The sequence below is a fragment of the Oryctolagus cuniculus genome, chromosome 7, assembly GCF_964237555.1.
Source record: "Oryctolagus cuniculus chromosome 7, mOryCun1.1, whole genome shotgun sequence".
Classification (NCBI taxonomy): domain Eukaryota; kingdom Metazoa; phylum Chordata; class Mammalia; order Lagomorpha; family Leporidae; genus Oryctolagus; species Oryctolagus cuniculus.
Genome location: NC_091438.1, coordinates 28358606 through 28383375, shown reverse-complemented (window position 1 = coordinate 28383375; position 24770 = coordinate 28358606). Strand labels below are relative to the sequence as shown.

Sequence of the window (24770 nt, the reverse complement as noted above, 5' to 3'; positions counted from 1 at the left end):
TCTACACATCAGTCTACTGGACAGTTGGGTCTTTTTCTTAATGATTAGTAGGAGTTGTTTAGATTTTAGAAAAATTAGCTCTTTTTTCATTTTAAAATTATTTATTTTATTGGAGAGGCAGGAAGAGAGAAACACACACACACACACACACACACGCACGCACAGAGAACACTCTCGTGGGTTGGTTCACTCCCTGAATTCCTGTGATGGCTGGAGACAAATGACTGGGCCAAAGCCAAGAGCTGGGAACTAGGAACTTGATCCAGGTCTCCCACGCAGGTGACAGGGATCAAAGTACTCAAGTAATCACCTGCTGCCTCCCAGGGAGCACATTTGCAGAAAACTGGAGTATGAGTTGGACCCTGGACTTGAATCCAGGCATTTTAATATGGAAGTGGATATCCCAAATGGATCAAATGCCCATCACTGCTCCTTTTTCTTTTTTTTTTTATTTTATTTTTTTTTATCTTTTATTTAATGAATATAAATTTCCAAAGTACGACTCATGGGTTACAATGGCTTTCCCCCCCATACCGTCCCTCCCACCCACAACCCTCCCCTTTCCCACTCCCTCTCCCCTTCCATTCACATCAAGATTCATTTTCGATTATCTTAATATACAGAAGATCAGCTTAGTATACCTTAAGTAAGGATTTCAACAGTTTGTTCCCACACAGAAACATAAAGTGAAAAATAATAGATGATTTTTTTTTTAAATGATGATGAAATCAGATCAGACCTATTGTCATGTTTAATCCCAGTGAGAGTCAAGTTGGGAATTGATAATTTCTTTTTTTTTCTTTTTTTTTTTTTTTTACAGAAGATCAGTTTAGTGTACATTAAGTAAAGATTTCAATCATTTGCACCCCCATAGAAACACAAAGTGAAATATACTGTTTGAGTACTCGTTATAGCATTAAGCCTCAGTGTACAGCACATTAAGGACAGAGATCCTACATGAGGAGTAAGTGCACAGTGACTCCTGTTGTTGACTTTACAAATTGACACTCCTGTTTATGGCATCAATAATCTCCCTATGCACCAGTCATGAGTTTCCAAGGCTATGGAAGCCCCTTGAGTTCTCCGACTCTTATCTTGTTTAGACAAGGTCATAGTCAAAGTGGAGGTTCTCTCCTCCCTTCAGAGAAAGGCACCTCCCTCTTTGAAGACCTGTTCTTTCCACTGGGATCTCACTCACAGAGATCTTTTTACTGCTCCTTTTTCTTATGCAAACATTTTCTCCTTATTTTTGGCTTGATTTTGACCTGGATTATTGAGATTCTTTTCATACAGAATATCTTCTGTAAGTATTTTATGGTAAAATTCATTTATATTTATTATGACTTCTAGATTTTGTTTACAATAGAAAAACTTTCTTGCTTGATATTAAGAGTAAAATTTCTTTCATAGATTTTTTCCTGCCATTTTTATGATTTATTTCTTATACTTACAGCTAGACATTCACATTTAGAGAATGCTGTCACATCTACTTTGTTGAAATGCATCAAATTAACTTAGGCAAAATTGTTAATTTTACATATTTTTGGGTGTTCCTTTCCAATTACATCATATACTTCCCTGTGTGTATCTGTTCATGTGTATGTATGTTTAGTTGTATGTATGTTTATGGGAATGTGTATTTTGTGACTTTTAGTAGCATTTCATTTTTTTTAACTTTTGTGTTAACATACTTTCAATTTAGTTTATAGTCACAGGCTAATCCAACCAAATAAATAATTCAACTAGTATACAGTAGGAACATCACTATTTTGCAGGAGTACAGACAAAAAAAGAAAGGAAGGAGGAACAGGAAGGGAGGGAGAAAGGAGAGGTGAGAAGTATCATTATGTGCTTAAAATTGTACATATGAAATAAATGAAATCTGTTTTATTTATATAAATAAAAATATAAACAATTTAAAAATACTATTTTAAATCTTTCCTCATAGTCATCTTATTTCAGGTTAAGTATATTCCTAAATTTTGTTTTCAGGGTAGGTCATAACAAAAATCCAATTCTATGCCTTGTATAAGAGTTATACTAGAATAGGTGCCTTGGAAGAGTTGAAATGAATAGTTTATAAAGAAAGAAATAAAATAAATCTCTTTGCAAATGATGAAAAGATTCTTATTCTGGTTCATATAAGTTAAAGCACCCAAATTTCAACATTAAGATACACTTTTCACCTACCAGAAAAAAAGGATAATAACACAGTATGTTTTGTGAGGGTGAGTGACAGGCACTCTTAATAATCATTATGTGAGTTGGTATATTGTTAATTGTGATAGCTATTGTAGGAGACTGAAACATGCCATTTGAAAGCATGCCTCTTTGGCATAAGGATTATTTGAGCTGACTGCTCTGAGAAACTGTAGACACAGGGTAAGCTTGGAAACAGTATAGAAGTTACTTTTATATAAAGGAAATGTTTATTGATGAAAGAAGATTTGGCTGATAAGGGTATCTCTTCCCAATACCAGCAAGAGAAGGATGACTCTTAATCACATAAGGGTATCTCTTCCCAATACCAGCAAGAGAAGGATGACTCTTAATCACTAGAATCTTACTCATGGAGAAGGCACTGACTGAAATTTGCAAAACAAATCTTACTCTTGTTTAGCATGCTTTTCCTGAGTGTCTTTATCTAGTGGGCTTTCCCCATACCCTTCCTTTTGTTTCAATTGAAGATGCTGCTTAAGCTTGAACTTCAAGCCACCAACAAAGTCGCATGCTATATAATGGCGTTTTACAGTGGTCCCACAAGATTATAATGGAACTGAAAAACTCCTCTTGCCTAGTAATGTTTCAGCCACCATAACATCATATGCAACACATTATTCACATGTTTTTGGTGATACTATTATAAACAAACCCATTGTGCTGATAATCATAATAAAAGTATAATATACACCATCATGTATAGCATATGATACTTAGTAATGACAATAAATGCTACTGGATTATGTATTTTCTACACTATGCTTTTTATCATCATTTTAGAGAGTTTTCCTTCTGCTTGTTAAAAATGTTGACTGTACTCCTAAAGCAACACACATGTTATCCTGACAGCAACCTCATGCATCTCATGCTCCTCACTTCTCTTGATTTCATCAAGAGGCCATGTGGAGGGATTAACCTACACCATCTAGGTTTGTGGAAGGACATTCTGTGATGTTCACACAATGATGAAATCACCTAACAAGCATTTCTCAGGATGTATCTCCACCATTAAGCAATGCATGATTTTACTCATTCCATGTTTACCCCCAATGTGTGTATATATATGTATATATATGTGTGTATATATGCATATATATATATATATGCTTCTTTTCCCCCCCTGTTTCTGATTTTTGTTATGGTGGTCTGTTGAACTAAAAACTGTGAAAAGTAGAGAGAAGATTATCTTTCCCCTCCTATACTATCAGAATTACAAGAGCATATAGCCTATGTCCTTGCATTTTCACATGTAGAAATTACCCTATGAGCACACTTACATGCATATATTTATAAAGATTGTATTGTTTAAAGATTGTATTTCATCACTCTAAGTAAATACCTAAAACAAGTTACTTTGGAAGGAAGGACATCTATTTTGGTTCACAGTTTTGGAGGTTCATCGTCCAAGATCAAACAGGCCCCATTGATTCAGTACAAAGAATGACAGCAGTGGAACCTGTGGAGAGGAATGATTGTGTGGTGAACCAGTAAGCAGAGAGAATGACTAGGTCAACTTCCACATATTTATTTTTTTCCTTTCTTAAAATTTTATTTAAGTTATACAAGTTTCATGTATTTCCTATATACAGATTTAGGAACATAGTGATACTTCCCACCCCACCATGCTCCAACCCTCCCACCATGCTCCAACCCTTCTTCCTCCTCCCTCTCCCATTCCCACTCTTAATTTTTACAAAGATATATTTTCAGTTTACTTAATGATTGTAAAGTTAACCCTACAATAACCAACTACCTCATGAGATCTGTCTCCCAAAGGTGTGTCTCCAATGATCTCAGACTTCCCAGTAGGCCCACTTCCTAAACATAACAGCTGGAGCCAGCCCCATCAGCACAAGGCTCTGGGGTTTAAAGTTTAAGCATCTGTGTGAACTTGGGAGCCATATCATTTCTAAACCATAGCAAGGATATTTGTTTCAGTATTGTTTATGATAGCAAAAAGTTTTAAAACAGCCTAGATGTCTAATAATATGGGTCTGGTTAAATGAGTTATGGCATATACATACAATGCAATAATATAAACTTCTTAAAGGAGTAAGATATAGATACATGTAGGAAGAGATTGTTTCTTTTCTCTCCCTTGTTTGTGTTCAGCACTGAAGCCTAACAAATGAGTTGCCAATAGATCAATTAACAGGATAAAGGTATACATATTTATTGTGTGTATGAGTCAACACAAGAATGCAAATACCCAATAATCCAAAAAGATTTAGAAGCTTACATACCCTCTTTCAGAGGGTAAAGGGAATTGAGTGCCGGGCCTGCAATCCATGTGGGAGACAGGAATGAAGTACCTAGCTTCAGTCTGACCCATCCGCAGCTATTGTGGGCATTTGGAAAGTGAAGTAGAGGTTGAAAGATCTCTCTCCCTTTCTCTCTCCTCCCCCTCCCCACTCTAAAATAAATAAATAAATAAATAAATAAATTAGCAAGTGGGCAAGAAAGGGTCAGAGATCTTGGCTCTGAGGCTGTTTCTTTAGTTCAAAGTACTTTGCATGTACAAATATCACAGTTTGAGGTATTATTTTCCAAGTACTAATATATGGTATTATCTTTGAAATGTGTTTCACATACAAGGAAGAACACAATGTGAAGTACATTAATTTTAGTGCTGTAAATACATGAATGTTTCATATTTATATATGCATGTATACATACGGAGGACCCACCTGTGCAAGCATGTACATATGGTACATATGTACACCTGTAAATACACAGGTTATTTCCATAAAGATAGCTAAGAAATGGAAGCTGAACTGGAAGCAGACTGGCCAGGACTCGAATCAGGCATCTGAAGTATTTTTTTTTTTTTTTTTTTTGACAGGCAGAGTTAGGCAGTGAGAGAGATAGAGAGACAGAGAGAAAGGTTTTCCTTTCTGTTGGTTCATCCCCAAAATGGCCGCTATGGCCGGCGTGCTGCGAAGGTCTGAAGCCAGGAGCCAGGTGCTTCTTCCTGGTCTCCCACACGGGTGCAGGGCCCAAGCACTTGTGCCATCCTCCACTGCCTTCCCAGGCCATAGCAGAGAGCTGGACTAGAAGAAAGCAATAGGACAGAGTCTGGTGCCCCAACCAGGACTAGAACCGGGGGTCCTGGCACCGCAGGCAGAGGATTAGCCAAGTGAGCCGCAGCAGTGGCCAAAAGGCATCCGAAGTATTGATTTAACTACTGTGTCATGTGCCCAGTCCTTCAATCATGTTTTTTAAGTAGGTCTAAACATGCATGATATTAATTATTACTCGGAAAGGTGTTTTAGAAGAAAATTAAAGGATAATAATTTCATTGGTGTTTTAAGGGGTCAAATAAAAACACAAATCCTATTTTCCTTTATTTTTAGTAAAATATAAGTACTTTGGTTAAAAAATGTAAGGGTTATGACTAACACAGTGAACTGTATGTGGTTACAATAAAGATTGGGAGGTGCTGGATTTATTGAATTCTGTTTCTTGCCTGTATTGTTGATTGGTACCACTCTAAAAAGTTAATGGTAGAGCTAGAGACGTGCCACGAGATTCCAAATCAGTCTCATCAAGGTGGCATGTATCAATGTCATCTTACTAGTCAAAGTGATCAGTTTCAGTTCATAATTGGTCATAATGATAGGATTAAGTGTCAAAGGGATCACATAAACAAGACTAGTGTTTGCTAATACTAACTGATAGAATTATAAAGGAGAGAATGATCCAACATGGGAAGCAAGACACACAGCAGACTCATAGAATGGCAGATGTCCTAAACAGCACTCTGGCCTCAGAATCAGCCTTTAAGGCATTCGGATCTGGCTAAAAAGCTCATGAGAGTTTCTCAGGCATGGAAAGCTAAGACAATGCGGCAAAAAAAAAAAAAAAAAAAAAAAAAAACACCTAAGTGAAAGATCTCTGTGAATGAGATCCCAGTGGAAAGAATGGGCCATCAAAGAAGGAGGTACCTTTCTCTGAAGGGAGGAGAGAACTTCCACTTTGACTATGGCCTTGTCTAAATAAGATCGGAGTTTGTGAACTCAAGAGGCTTCCATAGCCTTGGCAGCTCATGACAAGAGCCTCGTGTCATTACTGACGTCATAAATAAGAGTGTCAATTGTTAAATCAACAATGGGAGTCACTGTGCATCTACTCCCCTCGTAGGATCTCTGTCCTTAATGTGTTGTACCATGCAAATTAATGGTAAAACTTCTACTAAAACAGTACTCTATACTTTGTGTGTCTGTGTGGGTGCAAAGTGTTGAAATCTTTACTTAGTAAATACTAAGTAGATCTTCTGTATATAAAAATAATTGAAAAAAGGCCAGAACCGCGGCTCACTAGGCTAATTCTCCGCCTTGCGGCGCTGGCACACTGGGTTCTAGTCCCGGTCAGGGTGCCGGATTCTGTCCCGGTTGCCCCTCTTCCAGGCCAGCTCTCTTCTGTGGCCAGGGAGTGCAGTGGAGGATGGCCCAAGTGCTTGGGCCCTGCACCCCATGGGAGACCAGGAGAAGCACCTGGCTCCTGGCTTCGGATCAGCGTGGTGCACCAGCTGCAGTGCACCGGCTGCAGCGGCCATTGGAGGGTGAACCAACGGCAAAGGAAGACCTTTCTCTCTGTCTCTCTCTCTCTCACTGTCCACTCTGCCTGTCAAAAAAAAAAATATAATTGAAAATGAATCATGATGGAGAATGGGATGGGAGAGGGAGTGGGAGATGGAATGGTTGCCAGTGGGCAGGAAGTTATGGGGGGGGAAAAGCCACTATAATCCAAAAGTTGTACTTTTGAAATTTATATTTATTAAATAAAAGTTAAAAAAATTCATACATGAAAAAAAGTTACTGTTCTTTGCTGAAGATGCTATGTAGAGTGGGATTCAAAACTAACACTTTGGCAACTACTCGTTTCCCTGGATGTCTCCCATGTATGTATTGAACAAGGTAGCCTCACCACTGGTCTAATGTGCACAAAGACCAATGTGTGATACCTGTCTTTTGGAAAAAGAAAGGCTTTTGCATGGCTCTCAGCAATGGGCAGGGTACAACCAAAGTCTGATTCTCCAATTGGCGGTCTAGGGCAAGTATTGTGTTAGGTAAGCTTTGTGTAGGAAAAACTGGTATGTGGAACTGCTGGCAAGGCGAATTCTGATTGGGGCATTCAGAATGAGGCCATTTAAGGAAAGTTGTAGTAAGATGAACGTTAGCACTGGATCTTCTCAGGCCATGGACACCTTGCTTCTGAAAGCGTTCCAGCATTCAGGTTCTGGTCATGCTACTTCCTCTTGGTTCCACAGGCTGTTTTTCTCCTCTGCACATGCCCTGGTTGCCTGATGGACAGTTTTGACTCAGTCTTTCCTCTGTGCCTGTATGACTAAGTCCTCAAGCAAGTCTCTAAAGGAAACAGGAACTTTGAAAGATATGCTTAGATCTTTGTGGCTGGAGCCTATTGTAAATGCACAGGGTGGAGAAATTTTAGAGAAGGTAGAGGGAGAAATAGTAGGAGGCCTGAGTTATGGAGGCATTATGGTCCACGTAGGCAGGAGGTACCTCAGCAGCCTTCAGCACTTGCTGCTCTGTTGTGGCACACTCAACAGAGCAGGGCAGGAAAGGTATTCTTCCACCTGATGCACTTGACCATAAACCTTCCTAGGCTGTCTTTTAAAGGCTCTTGTTCTCTCACCTTGTTAAATTATTGACACAAAGTTGTTTCTAGTATTTCTCATTATCCTTTTACTCCTTGTAATGAATGCTGTCTTCCATTTGATTTTTCATGCTGATTATTTTTTCTCTCCCTCTTCATTTATATCTCTCCACTTGTTTTTTAAATCAGACTTGCCAGGAATTATTCAGAATTTTGTGCTCTTGTAATGAGTTAGCTCTTTGTCTATTACAAAATATTCTTTATCTCTTTTAAGTCTTCTCATTTTAGTCTATTTAGTTTGATATCAGTCTAATCCTACCAAGTGTCTTTTGGTTAGTGTTTACTTGGTATGTCTTTTCTTCATTGTTTTACTTTTAAATATTACATATATTTGTATTTACAGTGAATTTCTTATAAACAGCTATATATATTCTTTTTTTATTTTTTGACAGGCAGAGTGGACAATGAGAGAGAGAGACAGAGAGAAAGGTCTTCCTTTTCTGTTGGTTCACCCCCTCAATGGCCACTGTGGCCGGCACGCTGCAGCCCGCGCGCCACGCTGATCCGAAGCCAGGAGCCAGGTGCTTCTCCTGGTCTCCCATGGGGTGCAGGGCCCAAGCACTTGGGCCATCCTCCACTGCACTCCCGGGCCACAGCAGAAAGCTGGACTGAAAGAGGAGAGAGCAGGACAGAATCCGGCACCCTGAGCAGACTGGAACCTGGGGTCCCTGTGCCACAGGCGGAGGATTAGCCTAGTAAGCCGTGGTGCCCATGACATTTTTAAAAGAATATATAGGCCGGCGCCACACCGGCTGCAGCAGCCATTAGGGGTGAACCAACAGAAAAGGAAGACCTTTCTCTCTGTCTCTCTCTTTCACTGTCCACTCTGGTTGTCAAAAAAAAAAAAAAAAAAGTCATTTATGGGCTGGTGTTGTGGAATAGTAGGCTAAGCCACCACCTGTGATGCCAGCATCCTGAATGTGCAGTGGTCTGTGTCCTTGCTGCTCCACTTTTGACCCAGCCCCCTGCTAATGGCTTGGGAAAGCAGCAGAAGATGGCCCAAGCGTTTGGGCCCCTGCCACCCACGTGGGAGACAAAATGAAGTTCCTGGCTCCTGACTTCAACCTGGTTCAGCCTGGGCTGTTGTGGCCATCTGGGGAGTGAACTAATGGATAGAAGAATATCTCTCTCTATCTCTCCCTCTCTCTGTAACTCTGACTTTCAAAATGAATAATTTTTTTTTAAATTATTTATTTATTTAGTTGAGAGGTAGAGTTATAGACAGAAAGAGAGAAAGACAGAAAAGTCTTCCATCTGCTGGTTCACTCCCCAGATGGCCACAATGGCCAGAGCTGAGCCAATCTGTATCCAGGAGCCAGGAGCTTCTTCCAGGTCTCCCATGTGGGTACAGGAGTCCAAGCACTTGGACCATCTTCTACTGCTTTTCCAGGCCACAACAAAGAGCTGGATCAGAAGAGAAACATCCGGGACTTGAACTGTCACCCATATGTAATGATGGCCCTGCAGGCGGAGGCTTAGCTCACTACACCATAGCACCCGCCCCAATAAATAAATCTTTTTTTTTAAAGTCATCTAAACATATTAACAGAAGTGTTTCATCTATTTATGTATAATGTAATTACTTATGCAGCTGTCTTAAGTCTCCCATTTTGCTACTTGTTTTCTAAATTTACCTTCTGTTTCTTTATTATTCTATTCTTGTCTTCCTTTGTAATATGTTGCTGTTGATTTCTCAACAATGTTGCAGTGGATTCGTTTCTGAGAGGAGGAGTGTGGTGGGGGCAAGAGGCACGGAATCACCACACAGACCCAGACCCCGGGAGTTGGGTGAAAGCAGGCCTGAGGCGACCAGCCCCCAGACTCATTTATTTCAGTTGAAACTACATCTTATATAGCCAAGACCAGCCAATCTGGTCAAGGGGCGGTCTATGCCCCAACCAATCACAACCTGTTGCCAGGCAGTTTAAAAAGCCATCCAATCACAGCCTGCTGCCAGGCAGTTTCAAATCCATCCAATCACAGCCTGTTGCCAGGCAGGCTCCGTTGCCAGGTGGGTTTCAAAGCCATTCCTGAGTAACTGACACTCGCTAGCCAGTGGCCACCTTGGCATGGCCTTCTCATTCCACCACAGTAATATAATCAAATGCACTTTCTATTCCATTTTATGTCCTCTGTTAAGATTTTGCTGTACTTTAAAAAATTTAATTAATTAATTACTTTGGAAAGCAGCATGACAGAGAAGGAGAAACAGAGAAGGAAAGAGGTCAGGACCAGGAACTCCATCCGGGTCTTCCACAAGGGTGGTAGGCATGCAAGTACATGTGCCAGGATCTGCTGTTTTTCCAGGTGAATTAGCAGGAAGCTGTAGGAAGTAGAACAGTGGAACCCAAACCAGCACTCCAATATGGAATGCAGGCATCCTAGGCAGTGGCTTAACTCTGCTCCATAATGCCAGCTCCTGTTATACTTTTTAATATCACTGCTTCAGTGATTATCAAAAAATTATAAAACATATGCTAACATTTTAGGATGGATATTTGTTACATGTTGCTGGGGATTCGTTCTGAGAGGAGGAGTGCGGTGGGGGCAAAAGGTGCGGAGTCACGACAGAGACACTGGGAAGTGGGTGAAAGCAGGCTGGAGAGCAGCTCACAGACTCATTTATTTCAGTAAGTACAGCAGCTTATATAGCTGAGACAGCCAATCCGATCAAGGGCCCTAACCAATCACAGCCTGTTGCCAGGCAGGCTCCATTGCCAGGTGGGTTTCAAAGCCATTCCTGAGTAACTGATCCTCGCTTGCCATCGGCAATCTTGGCATGGCCTTCTCATTCCACCACAGTTACAAATTATTTATTTAATTTTATTTGAAAGAAGAGTAGAGGGAAAGAGGAAAGGAATTCTTTCATCCACTGGTTCACTCTCCACATGCCTGCAACAACCAGGATGAGGCCAGACCAAAGCTAGGAGCTGGAACTCAACCTAGACCTCCCACGTGGCTAGAAGGGACAAAGGACTCAAGGTATCATCTGCTGTCTTCCGGGGTGTGCCTTAGCAGAAAGCTGGGTTTGAAGCTGAGTAGCTCAGACTTAAGACAGGCTTTAAATTTTTTTTGATTTATTTATGGTCTATCTTTGCTACTTTTCCAACAATGCAAAACATTTGGAACTGTGTACTTTCTTTGCACTCTACTCCATCCCTGTCATTCCACTATTTTTGTCGTACACTTCTATATGTTATCAGCCCCACAAGACAGGGCCATTGCTATTGCATCAGACAGTAAATATCCCTTTGTACTTATCTGCATACTTACCTTTTCCAAAACATCTTTGCTTCTTGTGTTTTCACCTTTATCATTTTCCTTTAGCCTGAAGAAATGTCCTTGAATATTTCTTACAGTGAAACTCTGTTGGCTATGAATTCTTTTCTGGGTGTGTTTTCTGTTTCTTTAAGTACCTTACTAGTTTTTTCTTCTATTACTTATTTATTCATCAATCCTGAACTGAATATGCCTTGCTCTGTCTAAGCTGCTTTCTAGGACAAGTTTTCGTACATTTAAACTTTTCTACTGGATACTAGTACATCTTTTTAGATTTGTAAGGAAGTTAAAAATTTCCCTGTGAAGGTTTGATTTTGGTCCTTGAAATAAAACTGACAATAGACAGAGGAAAATGAACATATGAATACAAAACATACAGAAACAGGGAAGTTATACCCAAAGTCCAAGACGAAAAGAAAAGGTCAGAAAATGAAGCTTAAATATCTTCTTCATAAGGGAGAGGGAAATGAAGATGTAGGCAATATTGAGGAATATTGAGAATCATTTTTAGAGCAAATGAGTTGGCCCAGAAGAATAGACAATGGTGTTTGACCAAAGTCAGCCCAAATGTGTTGACAGACTTCGATCTTTCTTCCTGTGATATGAGCTTAGTCTTCTCTGATTGGTGAAATTTCAGTAGATGAAGATGAAGGTGAAGGTGAAGGCAACTGTGATCCTCTTTTGGCAGATTTGGCCAAGCAGCTAAGGGAACTTTGCAGAAATTCTCTCCTGTGATGGAAAGGGGAGGAACACGACGAGGTGAGAGGAACCTTGACCCTTCAGTAGGCTCTAAGGCCTCTTGGCCAGTGAGGCTTTGGGATACTTTTTGTATCCATCCTTTGAGTTTCCTTTTTCCCTAAACTTGGTCTTGGCTGTTACTTCTCAGGAAGGCAGAGAAGATAAATGAATGTATGAAAGTACTTGAGAAAACATAAGTGTTAACCATAAGCAAAGAGAAGTTATTAGTTAAGATCTTATTACTGCTAGAGATCTGTTTCTCTAAGACCTTAATACCCTTGTCAGTCTCACCATTTTAGTCCACATTTTTCTTTTGTAAACATTTAACAAAGTTCATGTCATAATTTTTATTCTCTGTGATTCATTTGGTGGGGAGGCAGTTTACAAGTCTGATTGGAGAGTAGCTTCTTGAAGGATTCTGGCTGTAGTTATAAATATCAAATTCAAAACATGATAAGTGGAGCCACATCATATGTGTATCTTGCTCATAAAATTCAACCATATATGTTGCATCAGCTTGAAATGAAGAAGACTTTGAGTAGGGTGGAAGATTTTACTCAACATTTGCCCCAGTGAACACATGAGCAGGGCAGAGTGTGAATGGGGATGTGGGACTCTGCCCCTCTTCAGATGGTTCTGGTTCCACAGGGCCTCTCCTCATGCTCCTCACTTCTCTGACTTCCGTCTGGCCCTTGACAGAGCACAGTGCCAACATAAACACACTTATAGGTAAATAGTCTTTTCTTCATTTTTGAAGATTCTTTTCTTTTCTTTTCTTTTCTTTTCTTTTTTCTTTCTTTTTTTTAAAGATTTATTTATTTATTTGAAAGTCATAGTTACACAGAAAGAGGAGAGGCAGAGAGAGAGAGAGAGAGAGAGAGAGAGAGAGAGGTCTTCCATCAGTTGGTTTACTCCCCAATTGGCCACGATGGCTGGAGCTGCACTGATCTGAAGCCAGGAGCCAGGAGCATCCTCCGGGTCTCCCATGTGGGTGCAGGGGCCCAAGGACTTGGGCCATCTTCTACTGCTTTCCCAGGCCATAGCAGAGAGCTGGATGGGAAGTGGAGCAGCCGGGTCTCGAACCAGCACCCACATGGGATGCCAGTGCTTCAGGCCAGTGTTAACCCACTGCGCCACAGCGCTGGCCCCTCTTTTCTCTTTCTTTCCTTCCTTCCTTTTTTATTTGAGATGCAGAGGTACAGACAGAGAGGGAGAGACAGAGAAAAAGCTCTTCCATCCACTGGTCAAATGGCTGTAATGGCCAGAGTCGGGCTGATCTGAAGCTAGGAGCCAGGAGCTTTCTCCAGGTCTCTCACGTGGGTACAGGGGCCCAAGTACTGGGGCCATCTTCCACTGCTTTCCTAGACCAAAGCAGAGAGTTGCATCAGAAGAGAAGCTGGATACCAACTGGCACCCACATGGGATGCTGGTGCCACGGGCAGTGGCTTTACACACTGTGCCACAGCTCTGGCCCCAGTAAATATTCCTTTTTTTTTTTCTTTTTTCAAAGATTTATTTATTTATTTGAAAGGCAGAGTTACAGAGAGAGAGAGAGAGAGAGAGAGAGAGAGAGAGAGAGTGCAAGAAATCTTCCATCCTCTGGTTTACTCCCCAAATGGCTGCAATGGCCAGAGCTGCGCTGATCCAAAGCCAGGAGCTAGGAGCTTCTTCCGGATCTTCCACACACGTGTGCAGGGGCCCAAGGAATTGGGCCATCCTCCACTGCTTTTCCAGGCCATTAGCAGAGAGCTGGATCAGAAGTAGAGCAACCAGGACTCATACCCATGCTCATATGGGATGCTAGGCTCTGCAGGCAGCAGATTTACCCACTAAGCCACAGCTCTGACTCCAGTAAATATTCTTTTAAATTCTAACACAAACTCTCCATTTAACCAGAAGTGTTTGTATACCCTGTCATCTTTCTTTCACAAATAATTTTCTCATAGATATTTATTAATTAGAGGCCATCTGCAACAACGTGAAATGTATTCCCAAGGCTTTGTTAAATGCCTTCAATAGCCATGTCTTTCTTTAAGATTCTTATGTAGTAAGAATGCCTTCTAGCCAGGAAGACAGGTAAAAAATAAAAATGGACAAGATATAGTACACCATGTAAAGTGCTGTAAGAGAGGCATGTACAAGTACTTTATGGAGATGAAGTCTTAAAGCTGAGTGTCCAGGAAATAAGCGGTAGACAAATGGACTGAGGCAAAAACATAACCGAAAGGAATAGCATGCACAAGACTCCAAAGTACATCATTCATGCAGCACATTTATAAAAAGTAGATTTGTTACAGCTTAAAACCTAAGTGTATATAAAGGTTGGAAAGGAAGGTTATATTACAAAGTGAGTTAAAAATGCGAATGTAAGGAATTTGAACTTGATCCTTTGGTTACAAAACGTGTCATCTGATTTGGTTCCCATATATCCCTTGTGAGACACTGACCCAGGTAATTTTGGACATGCGCATGTGCCAGAGGCAGGACTGAAGCTCAGATTCAGTGCTCTTTCCCCTTCATTCCGTTGCCTTTCCCTGGTGGGTGCCAACCACAGGTTCCATGGACAGGTGAAGCAAGGCTTGGTGTGGGCTCACTGCTGCTCTGTTGGTGATCTGCTCTGTCCCATCTATGGAAGAGTCCAAATCCTGGCTGGAGCCTTTTCTTCACAGGGAGTTTCAAGATGGTGGCAAATCTAAAGAGTTGTCAAAAGCAGACAGTTGGAATGCAGAATTACTGGGCTGTGAAATTTCTGTGGAAAATTCAAAACACCCTGCACTTAACACAATGCCAGAGCTGATTAGTGCAGTTTATTATTAAGCCTCCAGGGGCACCTGCAGGCTTTTACCTTCAGTCTAGAACCTCTGGCCCGAGGGAAGGTGTAATGCCATGTTAGTTCCGCACGCTTTCTGTTAGAGCTTACTCAAAGCTGCCGACACCAGATGTGTTGCAAACGAACGTTAATTCTCCTCTGCATCTGGATCGCATGTACAATGAGGGGCAAGATTTATGCCCTGCTGAAGCATTCCCCGGTTTTTAGCACAGAAGTGATTGAACTCCAGATGTTAACAAGATGCAGAGACCTTTTAGTATGATTAAAAACATGATTTCTTGTTTTGCTCATGACAAAAACCATTGGATTAACTTATTAGAAGTGGAGCTGCCGTCCTGCTCATTGGGAGCGGTGTCTGCTTTAACTATGGGAGCTTGTCGTCGGCGTTTTATGAAGAAAGACTGGCTCACCGACTCCTAAAATCAACAACTCTTAGACCGCTCTCCGAATCAGAGGTTACAAAGGTAGAAATTGTCCAAGATTTAGGTGAGAATGAAAGAAAACAGAAAGGTTTCTATGAATGAATCAATTTAGCAACTGCTCCCATCCAGTAATTTTATTGCCTGTCCCAAAACGTGGACTCTTAGAGCCGGAGAGCTAGAATGGTTCTTGAGAAATCACCTGATCTGTCCTTTCCTCCTCCAGTCCTTTCCTTCATCCATCTTCCCTGGAAGAAGGAAATGGTCTCCCTTTAGTCAGCCAACTAAGAACCGGAAAATCCCCGGATGTTTTGTTACAAACCTCAAAACCAGTAAGCAGCGAACTCACTGAATTCACATCTGCTGTGATCAAAGTGCAGTATTTTCTCAATGACAAAATGTATTATGCCCATAAATGGCCTTTTCCGTATTGTAATACACCTGACATTCCTTGTGAGAATATTAGCTTACTTATAAATGTTTGTATTAAAACTTGTTAATAAATCAATAGTGCGTATGATAGCCAACTACAACCTAGAATCAAGGTAATATGTTAACTTTTTATAGCGTTAGACAGAAACTAGCAAGCGATCATCTGGACTTTTTACTGCTGCTATAATCTGGGAATCTGTAAAAAGTGTTATTTTTCTGATGAGAAAAATGCCTTCCTGTGGAGATACTCGTGTAATGGCATTCTCTGTCTTACCTAGTCAAGATGAAGGAAGGGATAAAATGATTTTAATATAAAACTTTAAAGTAAAAAATGTAATCATATTCCATCATCTTCATTGATCACGACTTTAACATTCTATTTCCAGTGTATATTTCAAGACTTTGTGGCCTTTTGGTGAGTGAGCCAGTGGACAGAAGACTTTTCTCTCTGTCTCTCCCTCTCACTGTCTGTAACTCTACCTCTCAAATAAATAAAGAAAATCTTTTAACAAAAAGAATAAAAGTTCCAGAATGTGCCTTTTCTTAAATTTATTTTTGCAGTATTTACTATGGGACTGAATTTTCCTTGTTAAACTTGCAGTAGAACTCAGCACTTTTCATGTACACTTGTAGATTTATCTAAAGAGCTTGCAGGGAATTTGAGGTAGGTGTTTCATTCTCATCTAAAACATGTAGGAAACCACTTAAATACTACTGCTACCCAACTTCTTAAAGATCTCCAATAAGCATTTTAATTTTTCCCTAAGGGATGTTTGATTTGTTTTGATTCCTTCTTCTAGAACATAATAGCCAGTCTTTCATTATTTTTCCTTTCCTCCAGGGTTTTTCATCAGCAGTTTAATGTTCCTCTGTGCCCATTCATTTATACTTGCACTCGACAAACATTTGAGGGCCTACTGTGAGACAGTCACCTAATGTGAGGTAGATGCATCCCAGGTAGTGGAGATTTGATGGTGAACAACCACACACACACACACACACACACACCCCTGCTACTGGGCAGCTTACTTCTCTCAGGGGTTCAGGGTGGTGTCATTGGCAGATGTCTGATGATGATAAGTACCATGAAGAAAAATATGCATCCAAATGAGGAGAAAGAGGAGTGATTGGAGTGTGTGTGGGAGGACAGGGTCATTAATTACATGGGGAGGCTGGGGAAGACAGTTCTTTGATAAGGAGATGTATGTGAGAATGAAAGACCTGATGCAAACAGCACGAGTGAACCATGAGGAGTCCGTGGAAGAATTCATATCTACTGTGAGTCCTACCACCTCTGTTCACAGGTGACCACCTCCAGGATTCCACAAGGAGTCTACCAGTAATAGAACTATCCTCCCAACATCTATCTTGCCCCGATTTCTAAGGGGCTAGTTAATTAAAATATGTACTCCAAATTTTCTTGAAATAAGAATCTTAAATGAGGTTTGCCAATGTGACTCAGCTTTTAGATAGAATTTTTGTGAGTAAAATTCTAGAAAAATAGGAGTCACATATAATAGCTTTTTCCTTTTATTTTTGAAGATTTTGTATTTTTTTCTTTCTCTCTCTCTCTCTCTTTTTTTTTTTTTTTTTTTTGACAGGCAGAGTGGACAATGAGAGAGAGAGAGAGAGAGAGAGAGAGAGAGAGAAAGGTCTTCCTTTTCCATTGGTTCACCCCACAATGGCTGCTGCAGCCAGCGCACCGCACTGATCCGAAGCCTGGAGCCAGGAGCCAGGTGCTTCTCCTGGTCTCTCATGCGGGTACAGGGCCCAAGCAGTTGGGCCATCCTCCACTGCACTCCCGGGCCACAGCAGAGAGCTGGACTGGAAGAGGAGAGACCGGGACAGAATCCGGCACCCCAACTGGGACTAGAACCCCGTGTGCTGGCACCGCAGGTGGAGGATTAGCCTATTGAGCCACGGTGCTGGCTAGTATTTTTTTTTTAAACTGGATCTTGGAAAGGTTGTTTCTTTCTTTACCTTTTTTTTTTTTTTTAAGATTTATTTATTTATTTATTTGAAAGAGTTACAGAGAGGCAGAGTCAGAAAGATAGAGAGAGAGGTCTTCCATCCACTGGTTCACTCCTCAAATGGCTGCAATGGCTGGATCTGGGGCCAATCAGAAGCCAGGAGCCAGAAACTTCCTCCAGGGTCCCATTCAGGTGCAGGGGCCCAAGCACTTGGGCCATCCTCTACTGCTTTCTCAGGCCACAGCTGGGAGCTGGATTTGAAGTGGAGGAGCTGGACTCAAACCTGCTCCCACTGTAGGTGGTGGCTTTACTGTTGAACTACAATGCCGGCCCTGGAAATTTATTTATTTATGTGAAAGGCAGAGAGAGAGAGAGAGAGAGAGAGAGAGAGAATCTTCCATCTACTGGTTCACTCCCCAAATGCTCACAACAGCTAAGGCTAGGTTGACCAAGCTAAGCCAGGAGCCAGGAAATCTAATCTGGTCTCCCATGTGGATGGCAGGAACTCAAATACTGAGCAGAAAGCTGGATTGGAAGAATGGATCAGGTGAGACTCCAACAAGGAACTCTGATATGGGATGTGGGCATCACAAGTCATGGTTAACTGCCTGTATCACAAATCTACTCACCTTTATTCTTTAACTTAGTTCAACATTGCTTTACTAGAAATCTTTCACAAGAAAATGGTACAAATGTGGGCAAAATTATCTTCACAGATATAATCATTGGAATATTATTTATAAAAGTGGAAAACTAAAATATAAACTCTAAACTGTAAGTTTTTATTAAAATAATTAACAGGGACCATTAAGCTATTCAATGTCTGCAAATAGTTATTGATCATATATATATATATATATATATAAATTGCTTAAAATGGTAGGAGCATAGAAAAGGGCATCAAATAGTATATAGAAATAATCTCAAATATACATAAGAATTTTGGAAAAATTAAAATCAACTAAGCCAAAATTGAGTGGTAAGTATAGGAATTCTCTTTATAGTTTTACTTTTCTTTTAAAATTACCTTTATTGAAATAGAAGCCACATACAATAAAAGCACATGTGAACAATCAACAAATAATGGCAAATTTATAAACTTATATAACTGTCATCTGGAGTGATATAGACTATGCCCATCCTTCCAAGAAGTTCCCTCATTTTTGTCATTCTCTCTCCCCTTTATACTTCCAGATCTACTTTCTGTCAATATATATTAATTCTGCCTATTCTAGGTTGCATATTGTATAATGTACAACACTATCATTCAGTACAATAGCATGGACTCTAGTTTCTGGTTTCTTCAGTCAGCATAATGTTATTGAAAATTACCGGCCGGCGCCGCGGCTCACTAGGCTAATCCTCTGCCTTGCGGTGCCGGCACATGGGGTTCTAGTCCCGGTCGGGGCGCCGGATTCTGTCCCGGTTGCCCCTCTTCCAGGCCAGCTCTCTGCTGTGCCCCGGGAGTGCAGTGGAGGGTGGCCCAAGTGCTTGAGCCCTGCACCCCATGGGAGACCAGGATAAGTACCTGGCTCCTGCCACCGGATCAGTGCGGTGCGGTGGCCATTGGAGCGGCAAAGGAAGACCTTTCTCTCTGTCTCTCTCACTGTCCACTCTGCCTGTCAAAAAAAAAAAAAAAAAAAAAAAAAAAAAAAGAAAAGAAAGAAAGAAAATTACCCATGCTTCTGCATGTGGAAATACAGTTTTATACCTTACACAAAAATTCACTCAACATGGATTAAAGATCCAAACCATCAAATTATTAGACAACATCGGAGAAACCCTGCAAAATATAGGCACAGGAAAAGATTTCTTAGACCCCAGACACACAGGTAGTCAAAGCCAGATATAACAATTGGGATTACATCAAATTGAGAAGTTTCTGTACTGCAAACAAACAAACAAACAAAAAAAAAAACAGTCAGGAAAGTGAAGAGGCAACTGACAGAATGGGAAAAATATTTGCAAATTATGGAACTGATAAAGGATTAATATCCAGAATCTACAAAGAGATCAAGAAACTCCACTACAACAAAACAAACAACTCACTTAAGAGATGGACCAAGGAATTTTTCAAAAGAGGAAATCCAAATGGCCAACAGGCACATGAAAAAATGCTCAGGATCATTAGCCATCAGGGACATGCAAATCAAAACCACAATGAGGTTTCACCTCACCGTGGTTAGAATGGCTTACATACAGAAATCAACTAACAACAGATGCTGGTGAGTGTGTGGGAAAAGGTACACTAATCCACTGTTGGTGGAAATGTAAACTGGTAAAGCCACTATAGAAGACAGTTTGAAGATTCCTCAGAAACCTAAATATAGCCCTGCACATGACTCAGCCATCTCACTCATTGGAATTTACCCAAAGGAAATTAAAATGGTAAATAAAAGAGCTGTCTGCACCTCAATGTTTATTGCCGCTCAATTCACAATAGCTAAGACATGGAATCAACCTAAATGCCCATCAACAGTAGATCGGATAAAAAAATTATGGGATACTATACAGCAATAAAAAAATGAAATCTGGTCATTTGCGACAAAATGGAGGAATCTGGAAAACACCATGCTGAGTGAAATAAGCCAGTCCTAAAGGGACAAATATCATATGTTCTCCCTGATCTGTGACAACTAACTGAGCACCTAAAAGAAAACTTGTAGAAGTGAAACAGACACTGAGAAACAATGACTTGGTCAGCCCTTGTCCTGACTGTTGAAGAACAACTTATTATTTTATACCTTTTAGTATTTTTTTGATTCTGCTTGGTTGAACTGTTTAACACACAATTATTCTTAGGTGTTTAAATTTAACTGAAAAGTGATCCCTGTTAAATATAAGAGTGGGAATAAGAGTGGGAAGAGTTGTACAGTTTGGCACATGCTCACTGGGACTTACTCCTAATGGTAGAGCTACAGACGTGCCAGGGGATTCCAAATCAGTCTCATCAAGGTGGCATGTATCAATGCCATCTTACTAGTCAAAGTGATCAGTTTCAGTTCATAATTGATCATAATGATAGGATTAAGTGTCAAAGGGATCACATAAACAAGACTAGTGTCTGCTAATACCAACTGATAGAATTATAAAGGGGAGAACGATCCAACATGGGAAGCAGGATACACAGCAGACTCATAGAATGGCAGATGTCCTAAATAGCACTCTGGCCTCAGAATCAGCCCTTAAGGCATTCGGATCTGGCTAAAAAGCTCATGGGAGTTTCTCAGGCATGGAAAGCTAAGACACTGTGGCAAAAAAAAAAAAAAAAAATATGACCTAAGTGAAAGATCTCTGTGATATCCCAGTGGAAAGAACTGGCCATCAAAGAAGGAGGTACCTTTTTCTGAAGTGAGGAGAGAACTTCCACTTTGATTATGGACTTGTCTAAATAAGATCAGAGTTGGCGAACTCAAGAGGCTTCCATAGTCTTGGCAGCTCATGACAAGAGCCTTGGGCGATCACTGACGTCATAAACAAGAGTGTCAATTGTTAAATCAACAATGAGAGTCACTGTACACTTGCTCTCCATGTAGGATCTCTGTCCTTAATGTGTTGTACTAAGTGAATTAATGTTAAAACTACTACTCAAACAGTACTTTGTACATTGTGTATCTATGTGGGTACACATTGTTGAAATCTTTACTTAGCATATACCAAGTTGACCTTCTGTATATAAAGATAATTGAAAATGAATCTTGATGAAGAATGGAATGGGAGAGGGAGTGGGAGATGGGATGATTGTGGGTGGGAGGGAGGTTATGGGGGGAAAAGCTGCTATAATCCAAAAGTTGTACTTTTGAAATTTATGTTTCATGTCATTGTACGAAAGTAGCTCATTCCATTTATTTTTAAAAGTTGTATTTATTTTGTTTGAAAGATAGAATTACAGTGAGAGAAAGAGAGGAGAGGGAAATAGAGATTGCTCTTCCATTTGCTGGTTTACTCCCCAAATGGTCACAACAGCTGGGGCTGGGCCAAGCCAAAGCTAGGAACCAGGAAATCCATCCATATCCCCCACGATGGTGGTGAGAATGTAAATTCTTGTTCCTCTGAGATGTATTTGTAAGAAGCTGAATGGAAGCAGAGGTGGGACTTAATCCCAGGCACTCCAATATGGTATGCAGGCATCCTAAGCAGCAAGTTAATCCACCTCATCACAACACCTACCAGGTATTTAATTTATTTAAGCCCACCTTCAAGTAATATTATGCTACTTCATTAATCATGTAAGGTCCTTACCACACCTTGTGCTAATATTGCCCTAATACTTTGTCACAGATTATATTTCTATATGTATCACAAGCCCCAATTATATTCTTATTACTGTTCTAAACAGTTGATTTTTAAACAATGAAATAGCCAAAAAGGAAATAAAAATTTGTGTCTTTATCCATATAGTTGTTTTCACTGATTTTAATTCTGCTTCTTTATAGATGCTGTTTTTCCATGTGATATCCCTATGATCCTGAAGAATTTCCTCTGGCATTTATTTTAGTGAAGATTTTTTTGGTTACAAATTATGTCAATTTTTGTTTATATTTAAATATTTTTAATTCATCTCCCTGTTTACACAATCTTTTTTTCTGTATATAAAATTCTAGATTGACTTTTTTATGTTTAGCACCTTAAAGGTACTTCTACATTATATTCTTGCTTTTTTTGTTTTGCAAAATCATTACTAATTTAAAAGCTTTCATTGTGTTTATTTAAGGAATATAATATGATGCTGTAGGACACATATAGATAGTAAGAAAGATTACTATAGTAATTCAAATTAACATATTCATCAAGTTACCATTTTCTGTGTGACAGAAGCAGCTGATATCTACTAAATGAGTAAGAATCTCATATACAGTACAATTTTATTAGCCATGGTACCTAACATTATACATTAGATCTCTGGACCTGTTCATCATACATCTAATTCTCATATTTGTTTCCCTGTTTGTTATATATCTTGTTTTTTGGTTAATTTTAATATTTTTTATTCCCAATTTTCAGTACTTTGATAATAATAAACCTTCCTCTTATTTTCTTTGTTTTTATATTGCTTCTTGAATATGTGGATTTTTTGGAAATATGCATTATAGATTTCCTCAAACTTCAAAAATTTATTCTTTTATGTCTTCAAATAGTTTCTCTCCAGGGAATTGACTTACAAGTATGCTGAACCAGATGATGTTGTTCCACAAGTCATTGAATCTTGTTTTTTTTTCTTTAGCCATTTTTCTTTGTGTGCTAGAGTTTGGATAGTTTCTTTTTCTATGTCTTCAAGTTCACTGATCTTTTCTTCTTTCATATCTGATCTGCTGTTCTTCCCATCTAGTGAAATGTTAGACATGAATTTAACCTCTAGAAGTGTGATTTGGTTCTCATTTAGTGTTTTCATTTCTTTTGTTCTTACGCTCATGTATTGCTTTAAATTCATGAATATATTTCTAATAGCTGCTTCCACAACTTTGATAATTCCACCATCCCTTCTATTTCTGCATTTTATTAATTGACTTTCTAATTTTTGCATTTTTATTATTCCACTTTTATTGATTGACTTTTTCCTTGATTATGGGTCATAGTTCCTGGCTTCTTTCCCTATAAAAATACTTTCTGGTAAATTGTTGATGTTATGGCTATTACATCAATTTTGTCAGTACCTTTTGTTGTCTTTAAAGAGTGGTGAATTTTTGGTTTGAGTGTTAATCAAATTAATAAAAATTCAGCTTGATTCTTTGAGGCTTATTTTTAAGTTTCTTTGTGGAGGTCTAGATTTGCCTGTATTCCAGAGCAAGTTTTATCCTACAAATAAGGTGCAGTACTTCTTAAGCATATACTGCATGTTACAGATATTCAAGAGAGCCTCTCTGCTCTGAATGGTTGAACTTTTATATATGGTCTCCAAACTGTTTTTGGGAAGCAAGCAGAAGCATTGTGGAGAACACCTCGTTTTCTTTCCTTCAATTCTGAAGAATTGTTTCTTAATATTTCGCTCAGTTGTCTACAACAGAAGAACAAGTCAGGTACTTACTAGCTAACATGTCATATCCAAAAAAGAAAGTTTTATGCTTATATTTTTAAAATGATTTTATGGCATCTAAATTTTCTGCAACCATCATGTATTACTCAGAAAATATACATAAATATTATGGTGTAAATTTCCTACTGCTTCTGTAACAAGTTACCAATACCTTGCTGGCTTTGAACAGTACAAAGTTACTACCTTACAATTCTGTAGGTGAGACGTTCAGCAAAGATCTCAATGGGCTACTATCCAGCAGTTGGCAGGGCTCCATATCTCCTAGAGGTTCTGAGGAATTACCTTTCCCAGGTGTTAGTAGTGACCTGTGTTCCTCAGCTCCTGATCACCCTTTCCATCTTCAAATTCAGAAGCAGAGACCCAGAGCCACTCTCAGACTCTAGCGCTCCTGCCTCCTCTTTTGCCCTAAGGGACCCTGTGATTACAGTGGGCCCAACTGGCTAATCCAAGAAACTTTTCACCCCAATATCTTAGCTTTGTCATCTCTGCAAACACAGTTGGGCAATGTCAGGTCACATATGCAGGGCTTCCAGGTGTTAGGAAACGGCTTTATGTGGGAGACCATTATTCTGCATTCTGAAACCATCTAGGTATTGTTTTGTGAGTTATAGGATAATCAGTTAATGGAAATCAGAAGGTACTATAAGGAAAGGAAATTCATTGAAAAATTCTGTACACATTCTGAAGGACTTTAGGGCACTTGGACTTTAATTACTTCTTAGCAAATTTGGCTACTCATTTTCTTAAGGTCATGTGAATTTTTTTTTAAGATTTATTTATTTTTTGAAAGGCAGAATTACAGACAGTGAGAGGGAGAGAGAGAGATAAAGGCCTTTCATCCGCTGGTTCACTCCCCAAATGACCACAATGGCCGGAGCTGGGCTGAGCTGAAGCCAGGAGCCAGGTGCTTTTTTCCAGTCTCCCACATGGGTGCAGGGGTCCAAGCACTTGGGCCATCTTCTACTGCTTTCCCAGTCCACAGCAGAGAGCTGGCTGGGAAGAGGAGCAGACAGGACTAGAACCAGCACCCATATGGGATGCTGGCGCCGCAGGCAGAGAATTAACCTACTGCGCCACGGCACCGGCCAGAATTATACAGAGAGAGAAGGAGAGGCAGAGAGAGAGAGAGGGAGGTCTTCCATCCACTGGTTCACTCCGCAGATGACCAAAGC

General features: G+C 39.9%; 1 long non-coding RNA gene across 1 annotated transcript in view; it reads left to right on the top strand.

Moving 5' to 3' along the window:
- Window positions 1-24770, top strand: part of LOC108177645 (uncharacterized) — a 96337-nt gene that overhangs the window by 47019 nt on the left and 24548 nt on the right. The window lies entirely within an intron of this gene.